The sequence below is a fragment of the Gossypium arboreum genome, chromosome 6 (assembly GCF_025698485.1).
Source record: "Gossypium arboreum isolate Shixiya-1 chromosome 6, ASM2569848v2, whole genome shotgun sequence".
Lineage (NCBI taxonomy): Eukaryota > Viridiplantae > Streptophyta > Magnoliopsida > Malvales > Malvaceae > Gossypium > Gossypium arboreum.
This window is the reverse complement of record NC_069075.1, coordinates 15888533-15904037: the sequence shown is the minus strand read 5'-3', so window position 1 is coordinate 15904037 and position 15505 is coordinate 15888533. Positions and strand designations below refer to the sequence as shown.

The 15505-nt window shown below is 35.0% G+C and overlaps 1 non-coding gene across 1 annotated transcript; it reads left to right on the top strand.

Annotated features, from left to right (window-relative positions):
- Positions 1 to 1224: 1224 nt before the first annotated feature.
- Positions 1225 to 1331, top strand: LOC128294753 (small nucleolar RNA R71). Its single transcript, XR_008285060.1, has one exon. It is a non-coding gene; the product is annotated as a small nucleolar RNA R71 (small nucleolar RNA).
- The last annotated feature ends 14174 nt before the right edge of the window (positions 1332 to 15505 follow it).

Here is a 15505-nt window from a genome sequence, read left to right as displayed (position 1 = left end):
CTCCACTCAACTCAGTAGATTTTTGGTCAACCTTAGCCACTCACACGGTAAGAGCAACAAAATAAAACACTCCATTGCCTTCACCAAGATTTGAACCTCAGCCCTCTGGCATAGGTAACACGTCACTTACCCCTTAGTCCAATAGGCTCATTATGTCATGCTTTACCCATTTTCATTTAAAAGCCTACTGACTAGAGACAGGGCTTACTCCTTAAAAAAAATTTTTTGCACATGCCCAGGCTTGAACCCAAGACTTCTCAAACACTTCCCAGAACACTCAGAACACTTAACCACTGAAGCAAATACACAGTTGTGTCACTTTCTTGCACAGTTAAACATTTATGTGCAGCCTCCTAACTATTCCCATGCTCAAGGCCTAATACTTTTAAGCCCAAAATTTAGGGAGTTACAAGTATCATTAACAACTTTAGGTAGCTAAATACCACTTCTGAGTGTAATGGCCTTGCAGTATTCCTTCCCTTGAAATCTTGAATTTTTAGTATCACTCGGTAATTCTTCTTGTGGTCTTGAGCTTAATGTATTGGCAATTTTCCCCACTTGGTTCTCTAAAGCACTTAAAGATGCAGCTTGACTCTGTATTATAGCATCGTTTTTTTCCATGTATTTCTTCAATAGAGCTTCTATAGATGAAGATGATGATGAACCTTGCTAAACATTTTTCCATGGCATAGGTTGGTTGTATCCAGATTGTGCACGTGTGACATTCTGTCGAATAACATTTCTAGAATTTCTCACTCTTTGATTACTCAAACTGAAAATAGGATGTTGTTTCCATCCTAGATTGTATGTATTGAAATATTGGTTATTGTTTCGATTGGAATTTCCCATGTAACATACTGAAGCTGGGTTCGATGGGCATTCATCAAAAACATGACTTCCCTATAATAAAAACATGTCATTTTTGCTGCTTTCATTTCTTGCATTACAATTGGTCTTTTCAGTGTTTTAATCATATTAGTTAGGGATGATACCTGAGCTGTTAATGAAGTGATCACATCAAGCTCCATAGCTCCAGGATCTCTTCTGCCAGTACCCATTCTTGTAGTTGGATATTGATAATCATTGTTAGTTATCCTTTCCAAATTTTTGTATGCCTCATTATATGATTTATCTAGCAAAGTCCTATTGGTAAATGCATCAACTATCATTCATGTATGTGCATTCAATCCATTATAAAACATTTCCATTTACGTCCAATGTTGGAAACCATGCATTGGGCATTTTCTAATCAATTCCTTGAATCGCTCCCAAGCTTCATACAATGTCTCATCTTCAAATTGCCGAAAAGATGTAATATCATCCCTCAATTTGGCATTCATGTTTGGAGGGTTGTATCACAACAAAAATCTTTGACAAAGTTCATTCCAAGATACGACTGTTCCTGATGGCAAAGCATTCAACCATGCTCTGGCACTATCTCTCAATGAGCAAGGAAATAGCTTGAGTCTTAGGGCATCTTCAAGAGTACCTTGCTGTCTGAATGGATCACAGACCTCTAGAAAGAGTCTTAAATGCAGTCACTGATCTTCAGTAGGCAATCTACTGAATTGTCAGACTGTTTGTAGCATTTGAAACATCACTAGTTTCAACTCAAAATGCTAAGCTTGAATATGTGGCCTAACAATCCCTAGATTAAGAACAATACCTAATATTATTCTTCCTCACTCTATATAGATCACAACTCTATGTCTAGAGTGCTACAAGTACTCACTTGTGTACTCGCTTGTATCATTCGATCACGATCCAACTTATTTAATCTTTTCAGAATTAAATCAAATGTAAGAATATACCATGCATTCATCTATGTTTGGAGCTTGCCTGCATATGTTTAAAATAATCCAAATCGAATAAAACAATAGATCAATTCTAAATGTCATCCTGATTATCAAATATATCAAGATAGATCAAGTAATTCTAACCCAAATGAAATTAGCTCATGGGTTGGGATTTAAAATCCAAAATCAGAATAACATTCAGCATCTTCATTAACATAGAAATCATAGAGATTAATTAACAAAATGAAGGTAGAACTGTAGGAAGCTTTCGCCACTTTAGCTTTCACTTCGACATTGCTAAATTGTGAAGGACCCAAGGCTGATTGTTCGTCCCTTTACTTGTGTCTCTACTTTCCTCTTAAGCTATTACCCTCTCCTTCTTCTTTCAATTTTTTACACGAGTTTTTTGCAGAGAAAATCAATCTCCAAAATCCTCATAAAAATTCCTCATTTATTTTCTTTTCTCTTTCTTTTTTTATAGGATAGGTCCCCCTCTCTCAGCAAACACTTTTCTCCCTCTTTTTTCAGGTGGATTTATCTAGTACACGTTTAGCTGGCTGAGAGTGACAAGGACTAAGTGTTGTGTCAGTATTTTCTTGGAATTTCCATGGCATTTGTGTTGGCAATCTATCCAACCTTTTACCATGGCAATATTTCACTTCCTTCATTCTCTTCCTCCTTTTTCTCTTTTTCTTCATCCTTCTTTCACCTGTTGCATACAATAACCAATTCCTTTCTTCCCAACAGTAAAAGTAACATGAAATGACATTTGAGGCACAATCCAAGCATTATTATACAATGTTCTAAAATTAATCTATTAAGTACAGACATTTAATCAAGCTTAGAGGTTCAAAATATAACTCTTTTCAAGAGTTATCATTAGGGTATTGACTAGTTGATTGATTAGAACTTTAGTTCAATAATTAAATAGGTAAAACAATTGGATCTAGGCTAAAAAGAATTCACATAGTTAAAAGAAGGAATAGGAGAAACCGATACAGGAGCCTAAGAGTATATTTAGGTTTAGTTAAAATTATTTAGTTTCTTACTATTATCATCTTTTTTCTTGATTAACACTACTAATTCGTGAATCAAGTAGATTAGTAATTATTTTCCATAATTGGCTTGATAAAATTTTTCCCCAAACTACAATCCTTTGGGCACAATCCTCAAAATACTTACCAAATGTTTCGTTGTAAATAAACTATATTACAACCTAACCAGTATACTTGTAGGCATCACCTTGAATCTATATCGTTAGTTGCTGTATTTACACTCTGGATGTTGGTATGTCAGGTGGCAATCAAATACATCACACAAACATATTTAACATATCATAGATTTAATAGTTCTAAACACTTACTTGGGTATCATCCTTTTAAACGATATATCATCCACTTTGAATACTTAATGTATTTTCGTAAAGTCATATTTTAGAGTGTTAACAATATAAATCAATATTTAGTGTTGTTAATCAATTAAGTATACAATTTCATATTAGGTTGGACCCACACCTAAACTTAGTAAATCCACCACAACACTAGACCCCTTGAAACAATCACACTTGGATCTAACTAGATTAATCGTATGTTCGAGTATAAAACTATGATTCATTATTAAAACAGTATTTAAATAATTATTTTTATAAGAAACATTTTAATAAAGGTTTCGAAACCCATACCTACACTATTACGATTAGATTCAGAGTCGTGTTTCACTTCCAAAGTTAAGGATGGTCCGAAATGATAACAATTGGTCTTTCAATAAACAAATAGTACATGAGATATTAGAATTGAAGAAAAAATGATATCTAATAATATCCAACCCTTGAATAAAAGAATGGGAAAAAGTAATTATCAACCCAAATCATCAAATACTTATGTTGATTCAATTGGATCAGAGGGAATTACGATTCATCAGGGTTTTGAATTGAAGAAGAAATAGAAACTAATTTTGAATTGAAGAAGAAATGGAAACTAAGAAAAATCATTGTCATTAAAAAAAAGATGAGTTTGGGGTTTAGTATTAATTTAAGAAAATAGAAGAAAAAGAGTTGAAATATAATTATGACTAAATAATTGAAGAGAAAATGGAAAACCTAGAAGAAAGGTGACAAACAGCGGTGGAGTTGCGATGATGCAACAACAATGGTGGTCTGGCAATGGTGTAGTGGTGGTGTGGTAAAAAATGGGTGTTAGAAAGATGAAGAACAGTGGAGAGAAAAGATGGTTTAAAGGCTTAAAATGAAAGAAAAAGGATGAGAAAGGGAGGAGAAATGAGGAGGAAACAGTCAAAGGTGACGAGGAGCAATAAAATGGAAGAAAAAAGTGGTTGGTGGCTACCTTAGGTGGGATGGACGTCCAAGCTTGGTAATTGAGAGAAAATGGAAGCTCTGTGAGACGATTGCATGAAAGGTGGATCAAGGGGAACTTGTGAAGTGAAAATGGGGTAATAGGTGGAAGGTTGACTCCTTGAAGAAGGAAAGAAATCTTTTCTTATAAGGCAATTATAATGGATGACAAAGGAGGCTTTGACCATGATTTAATAAGCCAAAATTTAAATAAAAGAATGAGGATGTGGGGAATTGAACTTAGCATCTTATGAAAATTATTTAAGCTCTTCACTAAACTACTACACTTACTTACTCAAAACTAATGCTATAATAAATGAAAATATGGGGTGCAACAGCTCTACCCTCCTTAAAATAAATTTCAACCTCAAAATTTACCTTATCAGAATAGATAGGGATATTGTCATTGCATCAAATCTTCAGATTTCCAAGTAGCTTCTTCAGTCCCATGATTTCGCCATAAGACTTTTACCAATGGAATCTACTTTTTCCTTAATATTCTAACCTCACGATCGAAAATCTGGACTAGCTCCTCCTCAAAAGATAAATCTGGTTTTATCATGATCTCTTCAATCAGAACCACGTGGGATGGGTCAGATTGATATCTCCTCAGCATAGAAATATGGAACACATCATGGATACGGTTTAGTTCCAAAGGTAACTCCAACTTAAAACCCATTAGTCCAATCCTTTTAAGGATCGTAGAAGGTCCAATAAATCTCGAGCTCAACTTGCCCTTTCAAACAAATCTCGGTACCTTTTTCCATGATGATACCTTAAGAAATACTTGGTCCCTATCACTAAACTCTATATCTTTCCTCCTTAAATCAGCGTAGGATTTCTATCAATGATGCTTTCAATCGATCTTGAATCAACTTAACAACATTCTTAGTTTCTTGTACTAAATACAAACCCAATACCTTCTTTTCTACCAACTTGGTCTAACATAGAGGTGTCTGAAATTTGCAACCGTACAGTGCTTCATAGGGAGCCATCTGAATTCTCAAATGAAACTTGTTGTTATACCCAAACTCTGCTTGTGGCAAATGCTCTTCCCAACTACCTATAAAGTCAATTACACAACCCCTCAACATATCCTCAATAATCTGAATAACTTGCTTTGACTAATCATCAAACTGTATATGAAAAGCTATGCTAAAATTCAACAGAGTACCTAGAGCCTTATGTAATTTCTTGTAAAATTGAGATGTAAACAAATGATCCCGATAAAAGATGACTGATATCGATACTCTATAAAGTCTCACAATCTTAGAGATATACAAGTTTTTTAACTTATGTAGTGAATAATCAGTATGAACAAGAAGAAAATGTGTTGACTTAGTCAATCTATCCACAATCACCCAGATTGAATCCTTCTTAGTAGGTGTCAAAGGTAACCTACTAACGAAGTCCATAGTTACACGTTCCCACTTCCATTAAGGAATTTGAATAGGATGTAACAAACTAGAGGGTGACTAATGCTTAGCCTTAACTTGCTAACATGTCAGACACTTAACCACAGACTCTGTTACCTCTTGCTTAAGACCTGGCCACCAATATTGTTCCTTCAGATCTCGATACATTTTATTCCCTCCAGGATACCTAGTTTAAGGGCTACTATGAGTTTCCCGAAGGATAAACTGTCTCATATCCTAGTCATCGGGCACATAGTAACTCCCATTATAACATAATAACCCTTCAGAATTGAACCCAAATTATGTAGTTTTACCCTCCTCAATTATTTAATTCGAGTGCAAAGGGCGCATCAAGAGGTTGCTTCAATCGAATCTCATCTACTAAGGTAGGCCTCACTTGTAACTCTACAAGAAAACCTCCATATTCAGTCAAACTCAACTTAACGAACATTGCTCTCAAATCAGCCATCAACTTCCGACTCAACACATCAGCCACGATAAAGACTTTTCTCAGATGATACTCTATGGTACAATCATAATCCTTGAGCAACTCTATCCATCTCCGTTGCCTTAAGTTTAACTCCTTTTGAGTGAGAAGATACTTAAGGCTTTTATGATCCGTGTAAATAATACACTTCTCACCTACAGATAGCGCCTTTAAATGTTAAGGGTGAAAACCACAGTTTCTAGCTCAAATTTATGAGTTGGGTAATTACACTCCTATGACTTAAGTTGCCTCAATGCAGAGGCCATAACCTTACCATATTGCATCAACATGTAACCAAGATCAGTATGAGAAGCATAACATACACCACATAATCCTTCCTAGACTCAGGTTGAATCAGAATAGGTGCTTAAGTCAACACAGACTTATGTTTCACAAAACCAGCTTGTTGCTTATCAATACACTTAAAAGGTGAACCCTTTCTCAACATTTTAGTCAAATGTGTCGCGATTAGAGAAAATCCCTCTGCAAACCTTCTATAATATCCAATTAAACCAAGGAAACTTCAAATTTCACTAACAATCTTAGGCCACTTCTAGTCCAGAACAGCCTCAATCTTCTTTGGATCAACATGGATACCCACAACTGATACCACGTGACCTAAAAACATCACTTCAAAAAGCCAAAACTCGCACTTACACAGTTAAGCATAAAACTTTTTCTCGTAAAGAATCTGTAGAACAACTCTCAAGTGCTCATCATGCTCGAATTCAGACTTAGAGTACATCAAGATGTTGTCGATAAAGGAAACAAAAAATTGATGAAGATAAGGCTTTAAAACTCAATTCATAAGGTCCATAAAAGAAATCGTATCATTCGTAAGATCGAAGGGCATCACTAGGAACTCATAGTGACCATACTGAGTCCTGAATGCGGTCTTAGGTACATTAGTGTCCTTCATTTTCAAATGATAGTATCCGGACCTTAAATCAATCTTGGAGAACACCTTAGCACCTCTGAACTGATCAAACAAATCATTTATCCTCGACAAGGGATACTTGTTCTTCACAGCCAGCTTGTTTAGTTGACGGTAATCAATGCAGAGCCTCATAGATCTATCCTCCTTGACGGTAATCAATGCAGAGCCTCATAGATCTATCCCACTTCTTTACAAATAATATTGAAGCTCCCCATGATGACACACTCGATCTTATCAATCCACGATCCAGAATTTTTTGAAACTGTACCTTAAGTTCCATAAGCTCCTTAGGTGCCATGCGGTAGGGAGCGATGGATACTAGAGTTGTCCCAGGAAATAGATCTATCCCAAACTCAACCTCACACTTTAGAGGTAATCCAGATAACTTTAATAGAAAAATGTTGGGAAACTCCCTCACTGTACAAATATTCTCCACAACTGATTCAGTAACACTTATATCTTGAATGTAAGCAGGATGGGCCTCGTATCTCTTACGAACCAACTTCTGAGCCACTAAAGTAGAGATCACATTGGATAAGTAATCTCTACACTCTCCAACCATTATTATTTTCTTACCAATAGAAGTATTCAGAGTGGCCCTCTTTACAGCTCAATTCAAACTTTTCACCAACTAGCCCTTACCATTAAGTCAGCCGAAAATATTTCTCCCTGAATTTCTAACGGGCATCTCTTATAGACTTTGTTCACAATAAGAAATTGTCCTAGGGGACTAATTACAGTCATGTCACTAACAATTTCTTCTCCTCCAATCCCAAATTTATTAGCCATCAAACAAGAAACATACAAATCTATTGAACCAATATCAATCAAAGCGAAGTACTGAACACAATTAATTATAAAAGTACCTACTATGACATTAGCTATATCATGATCCTCTCTACGTCGTGCTGGATACACAAGTACAGGTTGTCTCGTATCAGCTAAATTAGCACATTGACCCGGTGCTCATTGTCTTTGTGTAACATTACCTCCTCAATTCTGATTCTGACTCCTCTGAGGTTATTGTCCAGCTCTCTAATTCTATGTTCTGTTTTGCATTAGAGCTTGCATCTGCTCTGTAAATTGTGGAAAATCCTTATTCTTACGGTCCAAAGACCCACATCTCGGACATGCGCTCAAACTCCTCCAACATTCACCAGGATGCCTCTTACAACAGATAGCACGGTTCTGAATTCTACCACCACTACTAAAAGTTACAACATTCTATAAGGGTCTATCATCTCTAGCCCATTCAATGGATCGTGGAGCTTAGTAGGGTTAGTATCTATCTTAGAAGGGACTCTAGCTTAATCCTTCCTTTCGAGTTCCATACATTAATCTCCTTGACAATCTTTGTTTTCTCCATCAATGTTTCGAAAACCCTTTCTTGATGTGGAGCTACAAGAACCATCAATTCATACCTCAATCTATTCTTAAACTTAGCACCCTTATTCTACTAAGTCGAAACCATTCCCTGGCCATAACATTAAGCCTTAAGAATTCAGTCTCATATTTAACCACAGATTTGTCTCCCTACTTAAGCTCAATGAATTCCAACTTCTAAGCCTCAACATATTTGGTACCTACGTATTTATTCTAGAAGGCATCTAGAAAGTAAGCCCATGCCAGCCTCTCCACCTGGGTGCCTCTCATAATGGCTTGCCACAAATGGTAAACATCATCTCTCAGCAACGATACAATACCTTTTAATTTTTAAGAGTACACTCCTAATCATCCAAAATTCTCTTTGTAGCCTCTAGTTAGTATTCTGCTTTGGTGTGGGTCGTCCTAGCAACGCCCCTAAATAACTCGACTCTATTAGTTTGAAGCCTCTTCGCAATAGTTCCACGACTACTTGACCCAAGTTAGGTTCCATCCACTCACTGTGACATCCTAAGCATGGCCTATAATACAACATCGTTAGCAGGCTTGTGATGGTTGTCATTAGCAATAGGTGTGTGCTCGACATGCTTAGCCACTACTAAGCTCGACATCCCAAAATACCCCTTATTAAAATTTGCATGCAAGCTTTTAAGAAAAACCATAGTTTGAATTTTGAACCGGGTTCTAATACCACTAAATGTAACCTTTAAAACCCAGCCTAGATGTTATGGTCGAGTCTTGAAGATTACATTGGCCATTGAGTTGGCACAGAAAAATGATTTAATTCTTTCTTAGAAATCGTAGCGTTTTCTATTTGCTTCAGAAAACTAAGAATAATCTCATTAAACTCCTTTGGAATTATAACATAAATAATTGATTATTAAAAAAAAGACAACATTTGAACATTTAAAGAAGGTGTCTTAATTTTAATTTGCAAAAAATCGTTTTAGTTTATTCCATTAAAACATTGCTTATTTGAATAAATAATTTTAGTCTTGAAAACAACATACTTTTAAGTTGAATATAAAGTCACTTTATTGAAATAGTATTTATATTGAAAAATCGGTATATCACGTTAATATCAATGAATTCTTATAAAAATGATTTTTGACTTAAATAATGCAAAAATTATCCAAAAGTTCCCAAAATAATGTCTCATGCCATAGTTAGGAAAATAATAATAATATAGTCCAAATACTAGAATAATAGAACAAAAAATGTTTATTTCAGAATTCATCCGAGTACTTCTTCATCAGCTGCATTCATGTTTAAGCTGAGGGATTATCTGAAGTGTCAGAAAACAGAGGGTGAGCTATTTAAGCCCAGTGTGAGTACTAACTTAAATAGCAACAAAATTTAAGACATACATTTCATAAACATAGCATAATTTATAGATCAATACAAATTCACAGATAATTGTATGCATAAGGATGTCAATGTAGAGCTTTTCAGAAATCAGTGGAAGGATTTTCAGAAAACGTTTCTACCTAAATTTGCTACACACCATAAAAGAGTTCTCCAGAACTCGTCCACCCAATAACACAACACAATGTGGACAAGCCACTAGATATTATAGACAAGATGCCAGATACAGATATATGCGGACAAGCCACCAGAATCATAGATAAACTTCCAGAAAATATGGTTAAACCACCAGAATGTGTAGATCATTAACTGCCAAAATCTTCCTCCTTCAATACTATCCCAACTCCATGCATGTGTAACACCATGATTTTGGGCCTAGTCGGAATAGTGGTTTCGGGACCACAGATGAAATTTTTATTTTTTATTATATTTTTGTGGTCTACAATTTCACGAAATAATTTCGTGAAAATTTCGTTTGAAAATTTTGACGTTCGGGCACTTAATTTAGTCAAAAGGACTAAATCGTAAAAAGTGTAAAAGTTGAGTTCTACATACTAAAGGTGTCCAATTATTATGAAATTTTAAATTGAGGGTCCTTAAATGGTAATTATACCATTGGTTAATTACTGGACAAAAATAGATATGAAATGGGTGTAATAAAATATTTTTAAGTTAAGGGTATTTTGGTAAACTAGTAATTAAAAGAATTAAAAAGGGAAATAAGCCAAATTAGCTATCATCTTCTTCATTCAACTGTTTCTACCAGCAGCAACCATGGTTAAGGTTTTTTCAAACTCCCAAGCTTGATGTAAGTACTCCCTAGCCCCGTTTTTGAAGTTCTTTACATTTTTGAGATCTCGGTAACTTGGTTAAGCTTATTCTAGTAATAATTTAACCTAGGGTTTATATTTGGAAAAATACCTATAGGTGAAACATGTTTATTTTGATGTTTTATGGTAGAATATGAGGCTTGAAATTGTGTTAAACAACTTTTACTAAGCGATTTTACGTGAAAACGAGTGAAATGACATAATCGGTAAAAATACCTAATGTTCATAAGTACATGTTAGAGTGTGAATTTGATGTTGCTATAGAAGGAAAAAATAATCAGCATGTCATAAAACATAAGGAAATAGGATGAAGTTTAATTTATGAGCCTAGGGGCAAAAATGTAATTTTGACAAAGTTTAGAGGCAAAATTGTAATTTTTCCAAAATATGATTTTGGTTTAATTTGAATAATGTGAGTCCTAATTAGGCCATATTTGAAATGATAGAGCAAGGAAAAATTGAAATTCGGGCTAAAACCGGAAAATATCAGGTTGTGGACAAAATGGTAAAAATGACCATTTTCGCATACGAGGTAAGTTCATATGATTTTTAATAATGCAATATGTAATTTAATGTTATTGCTTTGATATTAAATGTGATGTAAGTTCAGGTGTAAATGTAGTAACATAATTGTCATTTTAAGTAATTTAATACTATTTATATGATATGATGATTATTATCATGAAATATTATGCTTTGTGGATTATTATTTAGTAATATGAAAATTATGTGAGCCACTTGATAAATATGAAATGCTATCAAGTGTCGGTTCTGACATTCCATGAAAGACAACAAAGATGTGTGATTGAGGAAAATCTCGTTTGAACCTTAGGAATAGATTAGGATACAAGTGACATGTCACTAAGATATTTGAGTTTTGAACTCGTTGAGTTGAGTCTGAGTTCACTTATGGATGCGCACATCCGAGCTCGTTGAGTTGAGTCCGAGTTCACTTATAGGTGGGTTACATGGTAGCTTGGCTACACATATAATCCGCAGGCTATTTAGTTTGTCTAGCTGTGGGCATGGCTGTAATATCCCGAATTAGGGCCTAATCAGAATAGTGGTTTCGTGACCACAAATCTGAGATAGAAATAATTATTTTATAATTATTTCGATGATTATGATATGATTGCATGATTGTGTGAAAATTTCGTGATGAAATTCTATGCCTAAAGTGCTTAAATTGAAAGTAGGGACTAAATCGAATAAGTTGCAAAACTTGCATTCTAGAAGTTTTAGTATGAAATTGCTTTGAAATATTTATTAGGGGGTCTTAAATAGCAATTTTACCAATTCTAAGTTCATGGGCAAAATTAGGACATGGAAGGAATTTTTGAAAGTTTAGTGAGGAGGGGGCATTTTGGTCATTTTGATATTAAATGAAATAAAATGGGAAAAATAACACAAAATAGTCATCTTCCCCATTTAGTTGCTGCCGAAACTTCACTCTCACCATAGCTAGGGTTTCTTCAACTTTCAAGCTTCATAGTAAGTGATTCTAAGCCCCGTTTTTAATGATTTTTACGTTTTTGAGATCCTAGTAGCTCGATTAAGCTTATGCTAACAATAATTCAACCTAGGGTTCATATTTGGAAAAAATACCCATAGGTGAAATTTGTGTATTTTGATGTTTTATGATATAATATGGGGTTTTAAATTATGTTAGACAACTTGTGCTACTCGGTTTTGAGCGAAAACGAGTAAAAGGGCCTAATCGGTAAAAATACCTAATAGTCATAAGTACATGTTAGAGTGAGAATTTGATGTTGCCATAGAAGAGAAAAGTGATCAGAATGTTGTAAAACATAAGAATAAGGAATAAAGTTTAATCCCGAGCCTAGGGGAAAAAATGTAAATATGCAAAAGTTTAGGGGCAAAATTGTAATTTTTCCAAAATTTGAGTTAAGGATTAATTTGATAATGTGAGTATTAAATGAGATAAATTTGTTATTTTAGATCAAGAAAGACGTGGAATCGACCTCAATCGAGGAAAAGAAAAGATTGTGGACTAAATTGCAAAATCTTTGTATTTTGGTACCAAGGTAAGTTCATGTGTAAATAATGTAGCATAATTGTTATTTTTTTTGTTATTGATATTAATTATTTGTTATGCTGAATTTCATTATGAAATGTATGCTTTGTAGTTAATTTCAAATAACATGTAAATTATTTGAGTTATTTGTTAAATATAATTGTTACCAAGTATTGATTTCGGCATTCTACGGAAGACGACAAGGATAAGTGTTCAAGAAAAAAAAAAGCCCGTTTGAACCTTAGGAATAGATTAGGATACCAGTGACATGTCACTAGGATGGTTGAGCATCCGAACTCGTTGAGTTGAGTCCGAGTTCACTTATGGATGCGAATGTCCGAACTCGTTGAGTTGAGTCCGAGTTCGTGAGATGTAACTAGGCATCCAAACTCATTGAGTTGAGTCCGAGTTCACTTATGGATCTGAACGCTTGAGCTCGTTGAGTTGAGTCCGAGTTAAGCTTTTGGGCGGGTTACATGATTGCTTGATTGAATATGTGGCACTTATGTGCAATTTATCCGTGTATCCGAATTATATTCGATGTGTTCAACGGGTAAAGTTCTACTCAATGGAGGAATATTCGAGATGTAAAGAGACGTATTGGTGAGTGATGTGAAATGGATATTTTGGACGGTATGTATTTAACCCTCGGGTTGAGTATTGATACAACCATTATAAGGTAATAAGATGATGAAAATGATCGAAATGTGATATGTGTTTTAGTGATGTATGCTAATGTTGATTGGTATAACTGTTTGTTATGTTACTTATTATTTGCATATGAACTTACTAAGCATTTATGCTTACTCCTCCTTCTTACTCATTGTAGTTTTGGACAAGCCATTTCGAGTCGGGATAGGTCGAAGGCTCATCACACTATCTGGAAGACTTTTGGTAAATGGCTTGTAAATTTAAGTATGGCATGTATAGCAATATACCTATTTTGGGTAAATGATCTTATGGTATGGTTGTGGAATGGTTGAGGAAATGCTTGATAATGATAAATTATGAAAATGGTTAGTGTAGATTATGTTTGATGTTAAGGAAAACTATTAAGATACTTAGTGCATAAAAACTCATAAAAAGGATGAAATTTGCCATAAACAGAATACTGCAGCAACACTGACTGGAGTTTGAAAATTTACTAAAAATCATAGCAATTGAATTTGGTGATGGACTACATATCAAATTGAATCTTATTATGTCTAGTTTCACATGAAAGAAATGAAACTGGTAAAGGAACTATATGTTAGAAGATATTTGAATTTTAGTGAAACAGGGTCATAGCAGTTTTTGAATCCCCTGTTCCAACTTTAGAAATTCACCATAAATTATAAAGATATAATTAGGTGGTGTATTTTATTTCCTCAGAATATTTATTGAGTCTAGTTTTAGTAGAAACAAATCTAATAGTCATATGAATTTTGTACAGAGAGAAATGTGGTTCGTAGTAAACAGAGGGCAGACCAGTCGAGTCCTGAAACAGGGGTAACTTTAACTAATAAACTGTACTAATTGGCCCAACCAAAAATTCTAGAAAAAAATTGGTAGATAGGTATATGAGTCTAGATTTAGGGAAAATTTACGGATCTTAATTTTTAGTTTCGTAACTCAAGATATGATTTTTCTTGTGACTGTGACGCAAGTAGCTTAAAAGCTGTGAATGTAGAAACAATAATCCAAAGTTCTAAAAATGTTAAACTAAGCTTAGTAACACCTCATACTCGACTCCGGCGACGGTCACAGGCGTGGGGGCGTTACATTTAGTGGTATCAGAGCAGGTTTAGTCGGTTCTCGGACTACGTGTTGTATGTACGGATTTTGCTATACATGCCATATGTATAAATTGTGATAGTATGACGACTTATGACCTTTTTAAATGATTTTTTTATAATAAATGGATCCCGATCCAGCTGTGGCAGATGAAGTAGAGTGTAATGCGCCACTCATTTGAAGGAGCAGCGTGATGAAAATCCACCTCCTCTTGTTGGTTAGGGAGGAGGAGAAAGGGTCGGGAAGCCTTTCTCCAAATGATGAGTGCATGGTACACTAAGTTCGTTCGTACGAACCCGAATGTACAACCTCCCCCACCTCCCCCAATTCCTCAACCTGTGCCCCCGATGCCTCAAGGTATGGATCAGATGAAATTTCATAGAACTCCAGTTGATAGAATTCGCAAGCATGGGGCTGAAGAATTTAAAGCAAATATTGATGATGATGCCGAGAGAGTAGAGTTCTGGCTTGAAAATTCAATCCGGGTATTTGACGAATTATCTTGTACACCTGAAGAATGTTTGAAATGCGCTATATCTTTGTTGAGGATTCACTTATAATTGGTGGAAGACTTTGATTTGATGGTACCGAGAGAAAATAACTTGGGAATTCTTTCAAGAAGAGTTTGGAAGAAATATATCGATGAAAGATTTATTGATCGAAGCGTAAAGAATTTCTTGAGTGAAGCAAGGTAATATGACTGATTCTGAGAATATGAAAGAGAGTTTGTTCGATTAAGTAAGTATGCGGAGAGTATGTTCCTCAGAGGCCAAGATGTGCCGACAATTTGAAGACGGGCTCAACGAAGACATCAAGGTATTTGTTGGAATTCTTGAATTAAAAGAAATGGTAGTATTGGTGGATCGAGCTTGTAAGGCTGAAGAATTACTTAAAGAAAAGAAAAAGGTAGAAATTTGAGACTAGAAATTGGAAGAAAAGACGATGAGCGGTTCATTTTCACACAACTTGGAAAGTCAAGGAATATGAATCCTCGTTCCCAAGCTTCAATGGGCAATCATATAGGAATTATAAGAAGCAAAATGTGGGTCCTAAATCCCGGACTACTTGACCAAAGGTGTAGGGAACTCGAGATTTGTTAAATCTGAGTCTTGCGTGATGTGGTAGAAATCATTT